Below are 16,685 nucleotides of genomic sequence, written 5' to 3'. Positions count from 1 at the left end.
CCCCTCAAATGTTCTTAAGTGCAAAATCCATGCTGTGAACCCTTGGGGATGGAAGGACAGCTGGGACACCCAGTCTACCTAGAAGGGTGGTGAGGCCTGGAGGGACTGAAGGGAGGAACTAAGGATGTGGGAGGGTGCCTGCAACCCCTTCCCATCTGGCATGAGACAGGACCTCCCCGCGCACCCTTGGCCTTCAGGGTGCCAGGCTAAGTGCTGACTGGACCCCCGACCTACAGTGATGACACGGGACCCCATTGTGGGCGGAACTGTGGTGCCCCAGGGTTCCACCACTGCCTGGCACTACTCTGCGACCCCAGGCAGTTGGAGGCACCTGTGCTCTGGATTTGCTCACAGTGCCCAAACTATTCCACTCTCCCCAGTACCCCAGTGTATAAAGTGTAGGTGCTCACAAAGCGACAGGTCACAGGTGAGTAGAGTTTCTCCCTGCACACCTCGGGTGTGGCGCCTGTGGGTCCCAGTAGGGGTGCTGGCATCCTGGGTTGTGGTGAGAATGCACCGAACCCCGTGTGATGCCTAGGAGGCATCTCCTGCAGCCCTTCCACAGCTCCATGGGATCAGAGCTGCCTCCCTCCTACCCCAGGCCAGGGAAGGAGGCTGCGGTCAGGGCTAGGGCAGCTCATTCGGGACCCCTACTACCTTGTAAGCCTCTTCTGTGCAGGGGAGACTCAAGTCATGACCTTTCCAGCCAGTCCTAGGTACATAACCCCAACATGTGATGACCAATCCTCCCACCCTATGGTCTGGGGTGGACGATCAGGGCTCTCTGGGTCCTTCTGGTCCATGAGCAGGCTTGCTCTTCACAAACTAGAACATGGAGGTCCTCGTGCTCCCCCCCAGATCCTCCCTCAGGCTATTTACAAAACACTGTATACAGGGTGTGTAGTTTGTTCACACTTTTGCTGGCATAAGTTGTTAATTTTGATTAAGTCCAGTTCATTGTTTTTTCCCTTTGGTCGTTGTGCTTGTTGAATCTAACAGAAACCTTCAGTCTGCTCCAAGCCCGCAGGAACACTCACCTGAAGCCATCCATAGCCATCTCAGCGCCACCTCTGAGTTGGGACACGTCACCCCAAGTATCAGGTCAGCAGTTCCCCTAGCCTCCTGGGCTCCCTTGTGCTCCTGGTAAGGAGGTGGGAGAGCTCTGTCCTCTGAGCATGATGGCGTGTCCTAGGACAGTGGCTGGGAAGGTGGATGGTAGGTGGGCGAGCTACAGACAGTCAGTGCCCATGAGTTATCCTCTAGCCCAGCATGTCCCCTGGGAGCTATGGTGTTGTCTCCACACTCCAGTCAGACAGATGAGGACCTGCCAACAGGGAGCACACAGACGCTTGTGTTCTCTGAAGGTTTTCATACGGTGTCATCCTTGCATGTGTTTGGTTTGTAGCACCAGGCAAGAGGACCTAGAGACCCTGCGAGCCTTGGAAAGGGCTGATATCATAGCCGAATACCATCAGCTGAGGCCCAGACAAGTACCATAGATGCTAGAGAACCCACTAGAGGTGGGGACCCTTCCTGCAAGGGCAGGTGAATCCCAGGAATGGATCAGAGGCAAGCATGACAGGTCAGCCCAGAGAAGGACCACAGTCACCAGGAACAAATGAGATGCTGGGGATGGACCCAGGCATCAGGAGCAAGTGAGGGTCCATCTTGGATCTTAGACACCAGTAGCCGATGAACCCAGGTGGGGATCACAGTCACCAGGTCCCCATGAGGCACAGGTGGTTGTATACTTAGGTATGTGGCAGCAGGTATGGCCCAAATGGTATCATAAGCAGTAACAGCAATTATGTACTGCGTGAGGATCATAGCAGAGTCCAGCCAATGAGAACTAAGGGGTGTTGTTGCCAGTAGGAGCAGGTAAGGCCAGGTGGGGATCATAGTCCTCAGGTGCTCCAGATGTCCAGATGTATAGCCAGCCAATAGAGATGAGACCCAATCAGGGATCTGAATCTAAGCTGAGAAGCGAGGGCCCAGGCAGAGATGAAAATCAGAGGAGCAGAGCCTGATGGCTGGGGGCATCAGGTCTGGGGACAGCTGGCCAGGAGCATCAGAACCAGGTGAGGCCCAGGAGAGGATCAGAGCCAAGGATGAGCCTGGTCAGCCCAGACAAGGACCATAGTCACTAGGAACATTTGAGGCCCTGGGGACTGACCAGGGCATCAGTAGAAGTGAGGGTCCATCTTGGCTCCTGGTGATTGGTAGCCAATGAGCCCAGGTGTGGACCATGGTCACCAGGTCCAGGTGATGCTCATGTGGGGACCGGTCACCAGATCAGGTCAGGCCCAGGTGGGGATCATCTCTGGTAAAGCAGATAAGGCTGTCAGGCTGCTTCCATTGGGCAAACAGTCCCTTCTTCTCATGCCCAGCGAATCTGAGAGGGCCCTGATCTCCCTCAGGATTCCGGGGAGAGGAGATATTCTTTTTTTTTAATAAATTTATTTTTTATTGGTGTTCAATTTACCAACATACAGAATAACACCCAGTGCTCATCCCGTCAAGTGCCCTCCTCAGTGCCCATCACCCACTCACCCCCACCCCCCACCCTCCTCCTCTTCTACCACCCCTAGTTCGTTTCCTAGAGTTAGGAGTCTTTATGTTCTGTCTCCCTTTCTGATATTTCCCACACATTTCATCTCCCTTCCCTTATATTCCCTTTCACTGAAGGGAAATGAATGAGGACATACAATGTTTGTCCTTCTCCGATTGACTTACTTCACTCAGCATAATACCCTCCAGTTCCATCCACGTTGAAGCAAATGGTGGGTATTTGCCGTTTCTAATGGCTGAGTAATATTCCATTGTATACATAAACCACATCTTCTTTATCCATTCATCTTTCGATGGACACCTAGGCTCGAGAGGAGATATTCTGTTCCCTCCTTTCCCCATGTCCCTGCCCCAGATCAGTCCCCACCTGGGTTCCGCTCTGTTTCAGGCATTCTGAGTAGGGTCCCCACGGGATCCTTGGGATGATGCTGACCTGTCACCATGGAATGTCACAGACAGAGCTTTCTGCCCCCTTCATCCATCTCAGGTGGGGGTTTGCATTTGTAGGAATGCCTCTCTGGAGGCTGGCCCATGCCCCCTGATCAGGACCTCGTCCCCTGGAGCCCTTTGAAGACCATGACTTCACTGGGCTGGAGCTGAGTGACCCAGGAGGCAAACGCGGGGTGTGGGTTGGAAGAGAGCTGGGCCTGGGAGCCGGCCCCTGGGCACTCAGAGAAGTGGCATCCATACCTGCTGTGGGGAGGTCCAGGTGTGTGCCTCCTGCTTTGGGTTGGGGGGTGTCCTGTCCTTCAGCAAGGACTCCCGAGTTAAGGGGCTCTGGGACGATAGCCTGCTTTCTATAGGAGGATGGTCTGGTCTGGGGCGAATCGGAGGGGTGCTCCTCACTCACACCCCCAGGACAGGACCTCCACAGTCCTGAAGGTTTCTGCGGAGCTGCAGGTAGATGCCAGGGACACAGCAACATCAGGTAGGGAGGGTGGGCAGCAGAGGAAGGGGCCGACCAGCTTGGGCAGGAAGAGGGAAGAGGAGGAGGAGGAGGTCACCTTGGGTCGCAAACGAGGGAAGAAGGAGGACAGCCCAGTGGCCTTGGTCAGAGGGGAGGAGGCTTCTGATTCTACGGCCCCACAGGAACCTCACGGAGGCTGCACGATTTTCCCAACACCACTTATTGAAGAGACTGTTTTTTTTTTCCATTGGATATTCTTTCTTGCTTGGTCGAAGGTTAGTTGACCAACTTCTTTTTAACAGTAAGGAATATTTTGTCTTCATATTTTTTCTGTTCAAATACACATAAAATAATTTTTACCTTTTAACCGTTTTAAGGTCTACAATTCAGTGGCTTTATGTACATTCACAATATCAGGTGACCATCACCACTCTCTAGTTTGGCAACATTTTCATTATTCTAAAATAAAATGCTCTGCCATGTAGGTGATTCATCCTCATTTCCTCCCCACCCCCAGCCCTGGTAACCACTCCTCTGCTCTTCATCACTGTGGATTTACTTCTTCTGGGTATTTATATTTATATATATTTATATTTCATGTAAATAGAATCCTACAACGTGGACACTTTTTTTTGGCTCCTTTTGCTCGGCATAATGCTTGCAAAGCTTCCCTATGTTGCAGTGTGTATCAGAACTTTGTTCCTTTATATAGCTGAATAATATTCCATCACATGAGTGTGCTACATTTTCTAGTATTATACTATGTTAACAAATAGGAATTCAAGTAAAACTTTAAAATAACAATTGTTAGTATTGATGACACCAGTGCACACAAGAGATAAAATGAATAAGGAAATTGATTTCCAAATAAATCGTATTTAGAGCCATATACCCCCTCCTTATCTCAGCTCGGGAGATGCCGGCCATGTCTATTCTCATAGACAACTATAGTTCTCATAGACAACTATATCAAACTATAGAGTTTGATTCTATAGTGATGCCTCTGAATGGATGGATGCCAAGCAGAAACCCTAACCCAAAACCTAAATAAAACACTTAAAACTAACCCATTGAAGATACTAGGAGTCCCAGTGACAGGAAGATGCCCAGATCCAAACTCTACCTGTGTAGAGACAATAACCCTAACCTAATCTTTATCCTAACTTTCATCTCGCCTATCCCTGGACCTATCACTAACTGAAAACCAAACACGAATCACTAGCCCCTAATCCATACATCTAACCATGACTCCAACCATAACCCTAAACCTAAACCCTAATCCTAATCCTTAACCTAACCTCTGACCTCTAAAATCTAACCTTAACCCTGACACCAACCATAATCCTATCCCTAATTCTACCCTTAACCTCTAACCCAAACTCTAACCCCAACCTCTAACTGTGACCAATACCCCTAACCATACCCCCTAGTCCTAAACCCTAACTCTACCCGATCTCCTAACCCTAGCCCCTAACACCCAATCCAAACCCTAAAACCTAACCTTAACCTTCTAACCCTAATCCCTAACTGTAACCCTAACCCAAACCTCTAACCCTAACCATTAACCCCTCACAACCATCCCTAAACCCATACTGTAACCCCTAACCCTAAGAATAATCCTAATCCTAAAATAACCCTAAACTTCACCTTAACCCTACCCTTACTTACCCTAACCCTAACCTTACCCTAACTCCTAATCCTAAAACCTAAAACCTAACCCAACCTCTACCTGTAACCCTGCCTTGAACCCAAACCCAGAACCTATCCTAAATCCTAGTCATAGCCCCTAACCATTAACCCCTAACACCCATCCCTAAACAAAACCCGAACTCCTGACCAAACGTAACACTAACTGAAACCCTAACCAAAAGAAGTTAGTCAACTAACCTTCGACCAAGCAGGAAAGAATATCCAATAGAAAATACAGTCTCTTCAGTAAGTGGTGTTGGAAAAATCGGGCAGCACATGCAGAAGAATGAAACCAGACCACTCTCATACGCCATACTCAAAGATCAATTCAAAATGGATGAAAGACCTAAAGGTGAGATAGGAACCCATCAAAATCCTAGAGAACACAGGTAGCAACCTTTTGACCTTGGCCACAACAACTTCTTGCAAGACAGGTCTCTAAAGGCAAAGGAAACAAGCAAAAATGAACTGTTGGGAACTTCCTGAAGATAAAAATCTTCTGCACAGCAGAGGAAACAGTCAACAAAACTAAAAGGCAACCTACATAATAGAAGAAGATATTTGCAAATGACATAATGATAAAGGGCAGGTGTCCAAGATCTCTAAAGAACTTGTCAAACTCAACACTCAAAAACAAAAAATCCAATGAATAATGGGCAGAATATATGAACGGACTTTTCTCCAAAGAAGACCTACAAAAGGCCAACAGGCATGTGAAAAAAGCTCCACATCACCTGTCATCAGGAAATGCAAATGAAAACCACAGTGATATACCGCCTCACACCAGTGAGAATGGCTAAAATTAAAGGACAGGAAACAACAGATGTTGGCAAGGATCTGGACAAGGGGGAAAATCTTGCACTTTTGGTGGGAATGCAAGCTGGTACAGCCTCTCTGGAAAACAGTATGGAGGTTCCTCAAAGAGTTAAAATAGAGCTACCCTATGACACAGAAATTGCACTACTGGGTGTTTACCCCAAAGATACAGATGCAGTGAAACGCCAGAACACCTGCACCCCAATGTTCACAGCAGCAGTATCCACAACAGCCAAACTGCGGGAGAAGCCACGATGTCTTTGGACAGATGGATGGATATAGAATATGTGATATATATGAATGTAACTCAGCATTCAAAAAGAATGAAATCTTGCCATTTGCAAAGACATGCATAGAACTAGAGGGTATTATGTTAATTGAAATAAGTCAGTCAGGAAAAAAAATTACGATATGGTTGCACTTCTATGTGGAATTAAAGAAGCAAAAGAGATGGACATCTGTGAAGAGAAGGGGAAAAAGAGGATGACAACAGAGAGGGAGGAAAAAGAGTCTCTTAATCATAGGAAACAAACTGGGGGTCGCTGGAGGGAAGGGGGTGGGAAACAGGGTAACAGGGGGATGGGCATGAAGGAGGGAAGGTGATGTCATGAGCATTGGGTTTTATATCCAACACCTCTTGAATTCTACCTCTGAAATGAGTAACACACTATATGATAATTAATTGGATTTAAAATAAAATTCTCAAAAAACATCAGTTGATCATATCAGAGTTAATTTCCTTCCAGGTTCTCTTCTGCTCAATCCGATTATGCCAGGACCACACCATTGTGGGTCTGATTTTTGTTAATTAGGCTCCTTCCCTCATTCATAGCCCAGCTCAGGGCTTGAACTCATGACCCCGAGATCAATACCTGAGGTGAGACTGAGAGTCCTATTCTTAACTGACTAAGCCAGACAGGACCCTAGAGTCACACAGTTTTAATTCTGTGGCTCTGTGACATAGTTTGAAATAGAAAAGTGCAGCATCCAGCTCTGTTCTGCTTCTCAGTACTGTTTTTGCTGTCCAGGGTCATTTGTAGGGGCAGACAAAAGTTAGGGTTCTTTTTCCTATTTCTAAAATCTGCCACCATGATTTTCATAGGAATTCCATTGAAAGTGAGGGTTGTATCAGGGACTATCGACATTTTCACAAGAGGAAGGCTCCCACCCCAGGAGTCCCAATGTCTTCCCAAAGTCTTCCAGTTTTCAGTGTACCAGCCTTTCCCTGCCTTTGTTCAGTCTCATTATTTTGTTCTTTTTGATGCTATGGAGAATGGAATCATTTTCTTATTTTCCTTTCTGAGTGTTCATTTTTGGTACACAGAAAGGCTCCCAATCTTTCTACGTTCATTATGTGTCCCCAAGTGATGTCACTCATTAAGTCTAACAGTTCTGGTGGAGCTTCTAGGGTTTCCTGTTTCTAGTACTGTGTCTTCTGCAAATAGGGATAGTTTGACTTCCCCCTTAAAGGTGTGGATGCCTTTTCTTTTCCTTGTCTGTTTCCTATGGTAGGACTTCCAGGGCTAAGAGGGGACTTCCTGGTCTTTTTCCTGCTCTTAGGGGAGACGATTTCAGGTGTTCATCATAGAGTACAATGTCAGCAACAGGCCTTTCTACATGGCCTTTATTCTGTTGATGGAAATGTCCTCAAAACATACTATGCTCAAAATACACTATGTTGTATTCTGTCAAATGCTTTTTCTGCCACTATTGTGATGACCGTATGCTTTTTGTCCTTCTTCTTGTTAATGTGATGGTTCACATTGACTGATTGCCAGAGAGGAAGTGGATGTGAGATGGGCAAAATAGATGAATATTAGGAGCTGTAAGCATTTGGTTCTCAAATATATAAGCCACAGAAATTTAGAAAGTACAGCCTAGGCAATGGAGTCAGTACTATTGTAACTTTGTACGGGGACAGATGGAGACTATACTTGTCATGGGGAGAGCTGAGTAATGTACAGAATGGAGTCACCAAGTTGTAGCACTGAAACTACTGTAACATTGTATGGTGACTATACTTCAATAAATATTAATAGGGGTTTCTGATAGAAATCACGGTTTGTCCCTGAAAGGCATTTACACAGCGGTTACACATATGAAGGCACCTCTGCAGAGATGATAAGATCTCCCAAATGTCTTCAATGTTGATTTTTAAAAGATTTGAGAGAGCATGCAGTGGGAGGGGCAGAGGGAAAGGGAGATTCTGAAGCAGACTCCCCACCAGCCGGGGACCGAGCCCCCCGTGAGGCTCCACACCACAACCTCGAGATCCTGACCTTAGCCAAAATCAAGAGTCAACATTTAACCGACTGCACCACCCAGGAGCCCCTCAAATGTTCTTATGGGCAAAATCCATGCTGTGACCCTTGAGGTTGGGCAGACAGCTGGGACACCCAGTCTACCTAGAAGCGTGAGAGGCCTGGAGGGCCTGAGGGTGGGAACTACGGATGTGGAAGGGTGCCTGCATCCCTCCCACCTGGCATAGTGACAGGACCTCCCCTCACACCCTTGGCTTTCAGGGTGAAGGACTAAGTGCTGACTGGACCCTGCTGACCTACAGTGATGACATGGGACCCCATTGTGGGTGGAACTGTGGTGCCCCAGGGTTCCACTGCTGCCTGGCGCTTAGTCTGCGTCCACAGGCAGTTGGAGGCACTCGTGTTCCAGATCTGGCTCACAGTGCCTGAGCTATCCCACTCTCCCCAGTACTCCTGCGTATAATGTGTAGGTGCTCAAACAGCGACAGGTCACATGTGAGTGGGAGCTGCTCCCTGCTCCCCTCGGGCCACTGTGGGTCCGTTGGGTCCAAGTGGGGGAGCTGGCCTCATGGGCTGGGGTGAGAACACACCGACCCCCTTGTGATGTCCATGAGGCAGCTCCTGCAGCCCTTCCACAGCTCCACCAGGTCAGGGCTGCCTCCCTGCTACCCCAGGCCAGGGAAGGAGGCTGTGGTCAGGGCTCAGGCAGCTTATTGGGCCCCCCACTCCCCTGTAAGCATTATTCTGTGCAGGGAAGACCAAAGCCATGACCTTTCTAGCCTGTCCTAGGTTCATGTACCCTGGCAGGTGATGACCAATTCCCCCATTCTGTGGTCCAGGGTGGACAGTCAGGGCTTCTGGGTCCTCACGGCCCATAAGCAGACTTGCTCTTCACGAACTGGAACATGGAGGCCCTTGTACTCCCTTCAGAACCCCCCACTGACTATTGACAAATCATTGCACTCAGGGTGGGTAGTTTGGTCAAAATTTTGCTGGCATAAGTTTTTAATTTTTTTCATTTTTTTATTAATAAATTTATTTTTTATTGGTGTTCGATTTGCCAACATACAGAATAAAACCCAGTGCTCATCCCGTCAAGTGCCCCCCTCAGTTCCCGTCACCCATTCACCCCCACCCCCCGCCCTCCTCCCCTTCCACCACCCCTAGTTCATTGCCCAGAGTTAGGATTCTTTATGTTCTGTCTCCCTTTCTGATATTTCCCACACATTTCTTCTCCCTTCCCTTATATTCCCTTTCACTATGATTTATATTCCCCAAATGAATGAGACCATATAATGTTTGTCCTTCTCCGATTGACTTACTTCACTCAGCATAATACCCTCCAGTTCCATCCACCTTGAAGCAAATGGTGGGTATTTGTCTTTTCTAATGGCTGAGTAATATTACATTGTATCCAAAAACCACATCTTCTTTATCTATTCATCTTTCGATGGACACCGAGGCTCCTTCCACAGTTTGGCTATTGTGGACATTGCTGCTAGAAACATCGGGGTGCAGGTGTCCCGGCGTTTCATTGCATCTGTATCTTTGGGGTAAATCCCCAACAGTGCAATTGCTGGGTCGTAGGGCAGGTCTATTTTTAACTCTTTGAGGAACCTCCAGACAGTTTTCCAGAGTGGCTGCACCAGTTCACATTCTCACCAACAGTGTAAGAGGATTCCCTTTTCTCCGCATCCTCTCCAACATTTGTGGTTTCCTGCTTTGTTAATTTTCCCCATTCTCGCTGGTGTGAGGTGGTATCTCATTGTGGTTTTGTTTGTATTTCCCTGATGGCAAGTGATGCAGAGCATTTTCTCATGTGCGTGTTGGCCATGTCTATGTCTTCCTCTGTGAGATTTCTCTTCTTGTCTTTTGCCCATTTCATGATTGGATTGTTTGCTTCTTTGGTGTTGAGTTTAAGAAGTTCTTTATAGATCTTGGAAACTAGCCCTTTATCTGATCCGTCATTTGCAAATATCTTCTCCCATTCTGTAGGTTGTCTTTGAGTTTTGTTGACTGTATCTTTTGCTGTGCAAAGGCTTCTGATCTTGATGAAGTCCCAATAGTTCATTTTTGCTTTTGTTTCTTTTGCCTTTGCAGATGTATCTTGCAAGTTCCTGTGGCCGAGTTCAAAAAAGGTGTTGCCTGTGTTCTCCTCTAGGATTTTGATGGAATCTTGTCTCACATTTAGATCTTTCATCCATTTTGAGTTTATCTTTGTGTATCGTGCAAGAGAGTGGTCTAGTTTCATTCTTCTGCATGTGGATGTCCAATTTTCCCAGCACCATTTATTGAAGAGATTGTCTTTCTTCCAGTGGATAGTCTTTCCTCCTTTATCAAATATTAGTTGACTATAAAGTTGAGGGTCCACTTCGGGGTTCTCTATTCTCTTCCATTGATCTATGTGTCTGTTTTTGTGCCAGTACCACACTGTTTTGATGACCACAGCTTTGTAGTACAACCTGAAATCTGGCATTGTCATGCCCCCCAGCCATGGCTTTCTTTTTTAAAATTCCACTGGCTATTTGGGATCTTTTCTGATTCCACACAAATCTTCAAATGATTTGTTCTAACTCTCTGAAGAAAGTCCATGGTATTTTGATTGCATTAAACGTGTAAATTGCCCTGGGTAACATTGACAGTTTCACAATATTAATTCTGCCAATCCATGAACATGGAAAATTTTTCCATCTCTTTGTGTCTTCCTCAATTTCTTTCAGAAGTGTTCTATAGTATTTAGGGTATAGATCCTTTACTTCTTTGGTTAGGTTTATTCCTAGTTATCTTATGCTTTTGGGTGCAATTGTAAATGGGATTGATTCCTTAATTTCTCTTTCTTCATTCTCATTGTTAGTGTATAGAAATGCCACTGACTTCTGGGCATTGATTTGTATCCTGCCACACTGCCAAATTGCTGTATGAGTTCAAGCAATCTTGAGGTGGAGTCTTTTGGGTTTTCTACGTAGGGTATCATGTCATCGGCGAAGAGGGAGAGTTTGACTTCTTCTTTGCCAATTTGAATGCCTTTAATGTCTTCTTTTTTGTCTGATTGCTGAGGCTAGGACTTCTCGTACTATGTTGAATAGCAGTGGTGAGAGTAGACTTCCCTGTCTTGTTCCTGATCTTAAGGGAAAGGCTCCCAATGCTTCCCCATTGAAAATGGTATTTGCTGTGGGCTTTTCATAGATGGCTTTTAAGATGTTGAGGAATGTTCCCTCTATCCCTACACTCTGAAGAGTTTTGATCAGGAATGGATGCTGTATTTTGTCAAATGCTTTCTCTGCATCTATTGAGAGGATCATATGGTTCTTGATATTTCTCTTGCTGATATGATGAATCACATTGATTGTTTTACAAGTGTTGAACCAGCCTTGTGTCCTGGGAATAAATCCTACTTGGTCATGGTGAATAGTTTTCTTAATGTCATAAGTTTTTAATTTTGATGAAGTCCAGTTCATTTCTTTTTCCCTTTGGTATTTGTGCTTGTGGAATCTAACAGAAACCCTCAGTCTACCCGAAGCCCACAGGAACACTCTCTGGCAGGCACATCCACTGCAATCCCAGCACCAGCCCTGGGCTGGGAGACGTCACCCCAAGCATCAGGTCAGCAGTCCCCGCAGCCTCCTGGGTCCCCTTGTGCTCCTGATAAGAGGGTGGGAGAGCTCTGTCCTCTCAGCATGATGGCATGTCTGGGACAATGGTTGGGAAAGTGGACTGTAGGTGAGCCAGCTACAGACTGTGAGTGCCCATGTGTGATCCTCCAGCCCAGCACATCCCCCTCAGAGCTATGGGGTTGTCTCCACCCTCCAGTCAGACAGATGTGGACCTGCCCACAGGAGGCACACAGACGCATGTGTCCTCTGAAGGTTTTTATGTGGTGTCATCTTTGGATGTGTTTGGTTTGCATCACCAGGCAAGAGGACTTGGAGACCCTGATGGCTTTGGAAAGGGCTATTTATCATAGCCAAATACAAACAGCTGAAGCCCAGACAAGTATCATAGACACTAGAGCACCCACTAGAGGTGGGGACCACCCTGCAAGAGCAGGTGAGGCCCAGGAGGGGATCAGAGCCAAGGATGCACCAGGTCAGCCCAGACAAGGACCACAATCACCAGGAACAAGTGAGACCCTGGGGATGGACCTGGGCAGCAGTAGCAAGTGAGGGTCCATCCCATATCCTAAACATCAGTTGCCGATGAACCTATGTGGGGATCATAGTCACCAGGTCCAGGTGAGCCTCAGGTGGGGACCAGAGTCACCAGGTCAGGTCAGGCCCAAATGGAGATCATCTCCGATAGAAGCAGGTAAGGCTGTCAGGCTGCTCCCTGTAAGCAGACAGGCCCTTTCTCTCATGCCCAGCCAATCTCAGAGGATCCTGAACTCCCTCGGGATTTAGGCGAGTGGAGCCATTCTGCTCCCTCCTTTCCCCATGTTCCTGGCACAGATTTGTCCCCACCACAGGGTCCCCTCTGTTTCAGGCACGCTGAGTAGAGTCTCCATGGGATTCATGGGATGATGCTAAACCCTGCCCCTGCCCGACCACAGGCAGTGGGAAGCCCCTGCCTTCCCTGGGGTACCCTCCCCTCTGAGTGCCCTGGGCCCAGACAGGGGGTTGTGGGGTCGGGCCTGGGCCTCAGGACTCTGTGCCTCCTGCCTTCCAGGGAGAAGGAGCTGCCCGGCCTCAGCCCCCTCGAGGCCAAGGTGAGAGCCCGTCCTGGGCACCAGGCAGTATTGGGCAGTGGGCGTGGGGCCAGCTGTCCACATACCCCACCCCCCAGGACGTCCCCAGGGGTGTCTCCCCAAATGCCCTGTCCCAGTGCTGCCAGGGCTGCTGGGAACGCACCCCAGACCCCCAGCCATGGTCAGAGGGAAGAGGTCTGTGCCTTCCTGGCTCCTCTGAGTCCCCACAGGGAGACTGGACGCGGCACTGTGCGCCCACGTCCTAGGGCTGGAGGCTCATCTGCTGCCCATGCATGTCCTTTTCCAGAAACATCACCAGCAGACCCTGCAAATGGAAAAGTGGATAACAATGCTCAGGAAATGGGGCCACTATCATCACAGCGAGAAGGTGGGGCCCTGCATGCCCTCGAGGTCACTCTGTCCTCTGGGACCTGGGGGCCGCCAACAGCCTCCTCCTGCCTGGCTCCGGGAGAGTCCCCTGCCTGGGGTGAGTCTGCTGCTGGAGCCAAAGCCTCCGCAGGCCCAAAGACGGCGGCGAGGGTAGCGACAGGTCAGTCACAAGGAAACTATCAGGGAATAGTTTAAGAAGAATTTCAGCTTTGGGTGCTGATCGTGGAGCTGGTGCTTCTTCCTTGAGTCTTAGGGAGGATAATTAGTCTGCATTTTTGGTTTACAAGACCAAGGTAATAAGTATACTAAAAAGACTCTTCATTTTAGGAGATTGTTTTCGATAATGCTGATAGTTGGTAGTAGGACTAGGAGGATAGTAAAGTATAGAATGGAGGCGATTTGGCCGATAATGATGAAGGGGTGTTCTACTGGTTGCCCTCTGATCCATGTTAGTGTGAGTAGATCAGCTGTTAGTAATCAAAATAAACATTGACTGAGGGGTCGGAATATTATTCCATGTTGTTTGGATGTGTGAAGTAAGGGGATAATTGCTAGAATTAGGATAGAGAATACTAAGGCAAAAAAAAAAGGCAAAAAAAATATTAAGGCGAGAACCCCTCCTACTTTATTGGGGATGGATCATAGGATGGCATAGGTGAATAGGAAATATCACTCAGGTTTAATGTGTGGGGGAGTGTTGAGGGGATTTGCAGGGATATAATTGTCTGGGTCTCCTAGTAGGTCTGGTGAAAATAAAACTAGCGACATTAGTACTAGAATTAGGAGTAAAGCTCCTAGGATATCCTTGATTGTGTAGTAAGGGTGAAATGGAATTTTGTCTGAGTCTGATGTGATTCCTGAAGGGTTGTTGGATCCGGTTTCGTGTAGAAATAGGAGGTGTACTATTGCTAGAGCTGCGATGATGAAAGGGAGGATGAAATGGAATGCAAAGAATCGTGTTAGGGTTGCTTTGTCCACTGAGAAGCCGCCTCAGATCCATTCTACTAAGTCAGTTCCGATATAAGGGATGGCAGAGAGAAGATTAGTGATTACAGTTGCTCCTCAAAATGATATTTGTCCTCATGGTAGTACATAGCCCATGAATGCTGTGGCTATGGTTGCGAATAATAGTACAATTCCAATGTTTCATGTTTCTATGAATACATAGGATCCGTAATATAGGCCTCGTCCTACATGTAGAAATAGGCAGATAAAGAATATGGAAGCGCCATTTGCGTGCATATAGCGGATAATTCAGCCGTAGTTAACGTCTCGGCAGATGTGCGTGACTGATGAAAAAGCTGTGGCTGTGTCCGATGTATAGTGCATAGCTAAGAACAAACCTGTTAGAATCTGTAGAATCAAGCATACTCCTAGTAAGGATCCGAAGTTCCATCAAGCAGAGATGTTAGACGGCGCTGGGAGGTCAATGAATGAGTTATTAACAATTTTGGCTAGTGGGTGGGTTTTTCGAATGTTGGTCATTAATGTTCTTATAGTTGAAATACAACGATGATTTTTCATGTCATTAGTCATGGTTAAATTCCATGTAGGAATAATGATAACATACATTGTATTTATTTTAAGTATCGTTTTTGTGATGAGTTTTGTGGGTTTTGCCACTAAACCATCTCCTATTTATGGTGGGCTTGTGCTAATTATTAGCGGTGGGATTGGTTGTGCGATTGTTCTGAATTTTGGGGGTTCTTTTTTAGGGTTGATAGTATTTTTAATTTATTTGGGGGGTATATTAGTAGTATTTGGTTATACAACTGCTATGGCTACTGAGCAATACCCTGAGGTATGAGTTTCAAATAAGGCTGTTCTAGCGGCTTTTATTACTGGTTTGTTGTCTGAATTGTTGACTGCTTGCTATATTTTGAAGGATGACGAGGTGGAGGTAGTATTAAAGTTTAATGGAATAGGGGATTGAGTGATCTATGATACGGGGGACTCTGGGTTTTTTAGTGAAGAGGCTATGGGTATTGCGGCTCTGTACAGTTATGGGACTTGGTTGGTGGTTGTTACAGGCTGATCATTATTAATTGGTGTGTTGGTTATCATGGAAGTTACCCGTGGTAATTAAGGATTAGTAGACTGAGGATTATAGTTAGTATGAACGATAGGAAATAGAGTTTGATGAGACCTTTTTGATTTGAAATAAGGGTAGAAGATTTTATTTGGAAATATGAGATTGATTTGGGTAGGATGTTTTCTAGTCAGATGGAGTCCAGAAGTATAGATGCTGATTTCTGGCTAATGGTTAAACTTGTTTTAGGTGTGAGGCGGTGCATAATGGTTGGATAGTAGCCAAGGAGGCTGGAGAATTTAAAGTAATTAGAAGGATAGTTAAATTTGAGTCCTTGTGTGGTAAGGTTTAGTTCTAGTGCCAGGATGAAACCCAAGGTGGTTACTGCAAGGGCTGTCATTTTTAGATAATGAGGCATAGTTATCTGTGGGATGGTGGTGGGTGTGATGCTGTGGGAGATAATATACCCTGCAAATACACTTCCGATAAGGAGTCGTTTAATAGAGTTAATTAGGAGAGGATTATTCTCGTTGATAAGGATTATAGGGGAGAAGCGGGGCTGGCCTAGTAGAGCAAAGAATATAATTCGGGTGCTGTAGGCAGCGGTTAGGGATGTGGCAACGAGTGTAATTAAGAGGGCTCAGGCGTTGGTATTCGACGTGTTAGCGGACTCGATGATCAGGTCTTTGGAGTAGAATCCTGTAAGGAAAGGCATGCCTGTTAATGCGAGGCTTCCGATAATAAGGGAGGTTGTGGTGAAGGGAAGGACTTTAAATAGGCCACCCATTTTTCGAATGTCTTGTTCATCGTTTAGGCTGTGGATAACTGACCCTGAGCATATGAATAGTATGGCTTTAAAAAATGCGTGAGTGCAGATGTGTAAGAAGGCTAAGTAGGGCTGGTTAATGCCAATTGTTACTATTATTAGGCCTAGTTGGCTTGAGGTAGAGAACGCTACAATTTTTTTGATATCATTCTGTGTAAGAGCGCAGATTGCGGTAAATAGTGTAGTAATGGCCCCTAAGCATAAAGTGAGGGTTTGAATAGTTTGGTTATGCTCTATTAGTGGATGAAAGCGGATAAGAAGAAATACTCCTGCTACAACTATTGTGCTTGAGTGAAGTAGGGCTGATACAGGAGTGGGGCCTTCTATGGCTGAGGGGAGTCAGGGATGTAGGCCGAATTGAGCAGATTTACCGGTAGCTGCTAGTAGTAGGCCAAGTAGTGGCAGATTAAAATTATCGTTTGTCGTAATGAAGATTTGTTGAAGGTCTCATGTGTTTAAGTTTAGTAGAAATCATGCTATGGTTATAATGAAGCCCACATCTCCAATACGGTTGTAGA

General features: G+C 46.6%; 1 long non-coding RNA gene across 2 annotated transcripts; it reads left to right on the top strand.

Annotated features, from left to right (window-relative positions):
- Nucleotides 1-287: 287 nt before the first annotated feature.
- Nucleotides 288-13,618, top strand: LOC112662808 (uncharacterized). 2 transcript variants are annotated; one of them, XR_003138849.3, is made up of 3 exons: nucleotides 288-427; nucleotides 1,000-1,101; nucleotides 13,230-13,618. It is a non-coding gene; the product is annotated as an uncharacterized LOC112662808 (long non-coding RNA). The 2 variants fall into 2 exon arrangements; XR_007408227.1 differs by lacking the exon at nucleotides 13,230-13,618 and adding an exon at nucleotides 1,406-2,439.
- The last annotated feature ends 3,067 nt before the right edge of the window (nucleotides 13,619-16,685 follow it).

Source organism: Canis lupus, chromosome 34, assembly GCF_003254725.2.
Source record: "Canis lupus dingo isolate Sandy chromosome 34, ASM325472v2, whole genome shotgun sequence".
NCBI lineage: Eukaryota > Metazoa > Chordata > Mammalia > Carnivora > Canidae > Canis > Canis lupus.
The sequence above is the reverse complement of the archived record's forward strand: the minus strand, read 5'-3'. Positions and strand labels throughout refer to the sequence as shown.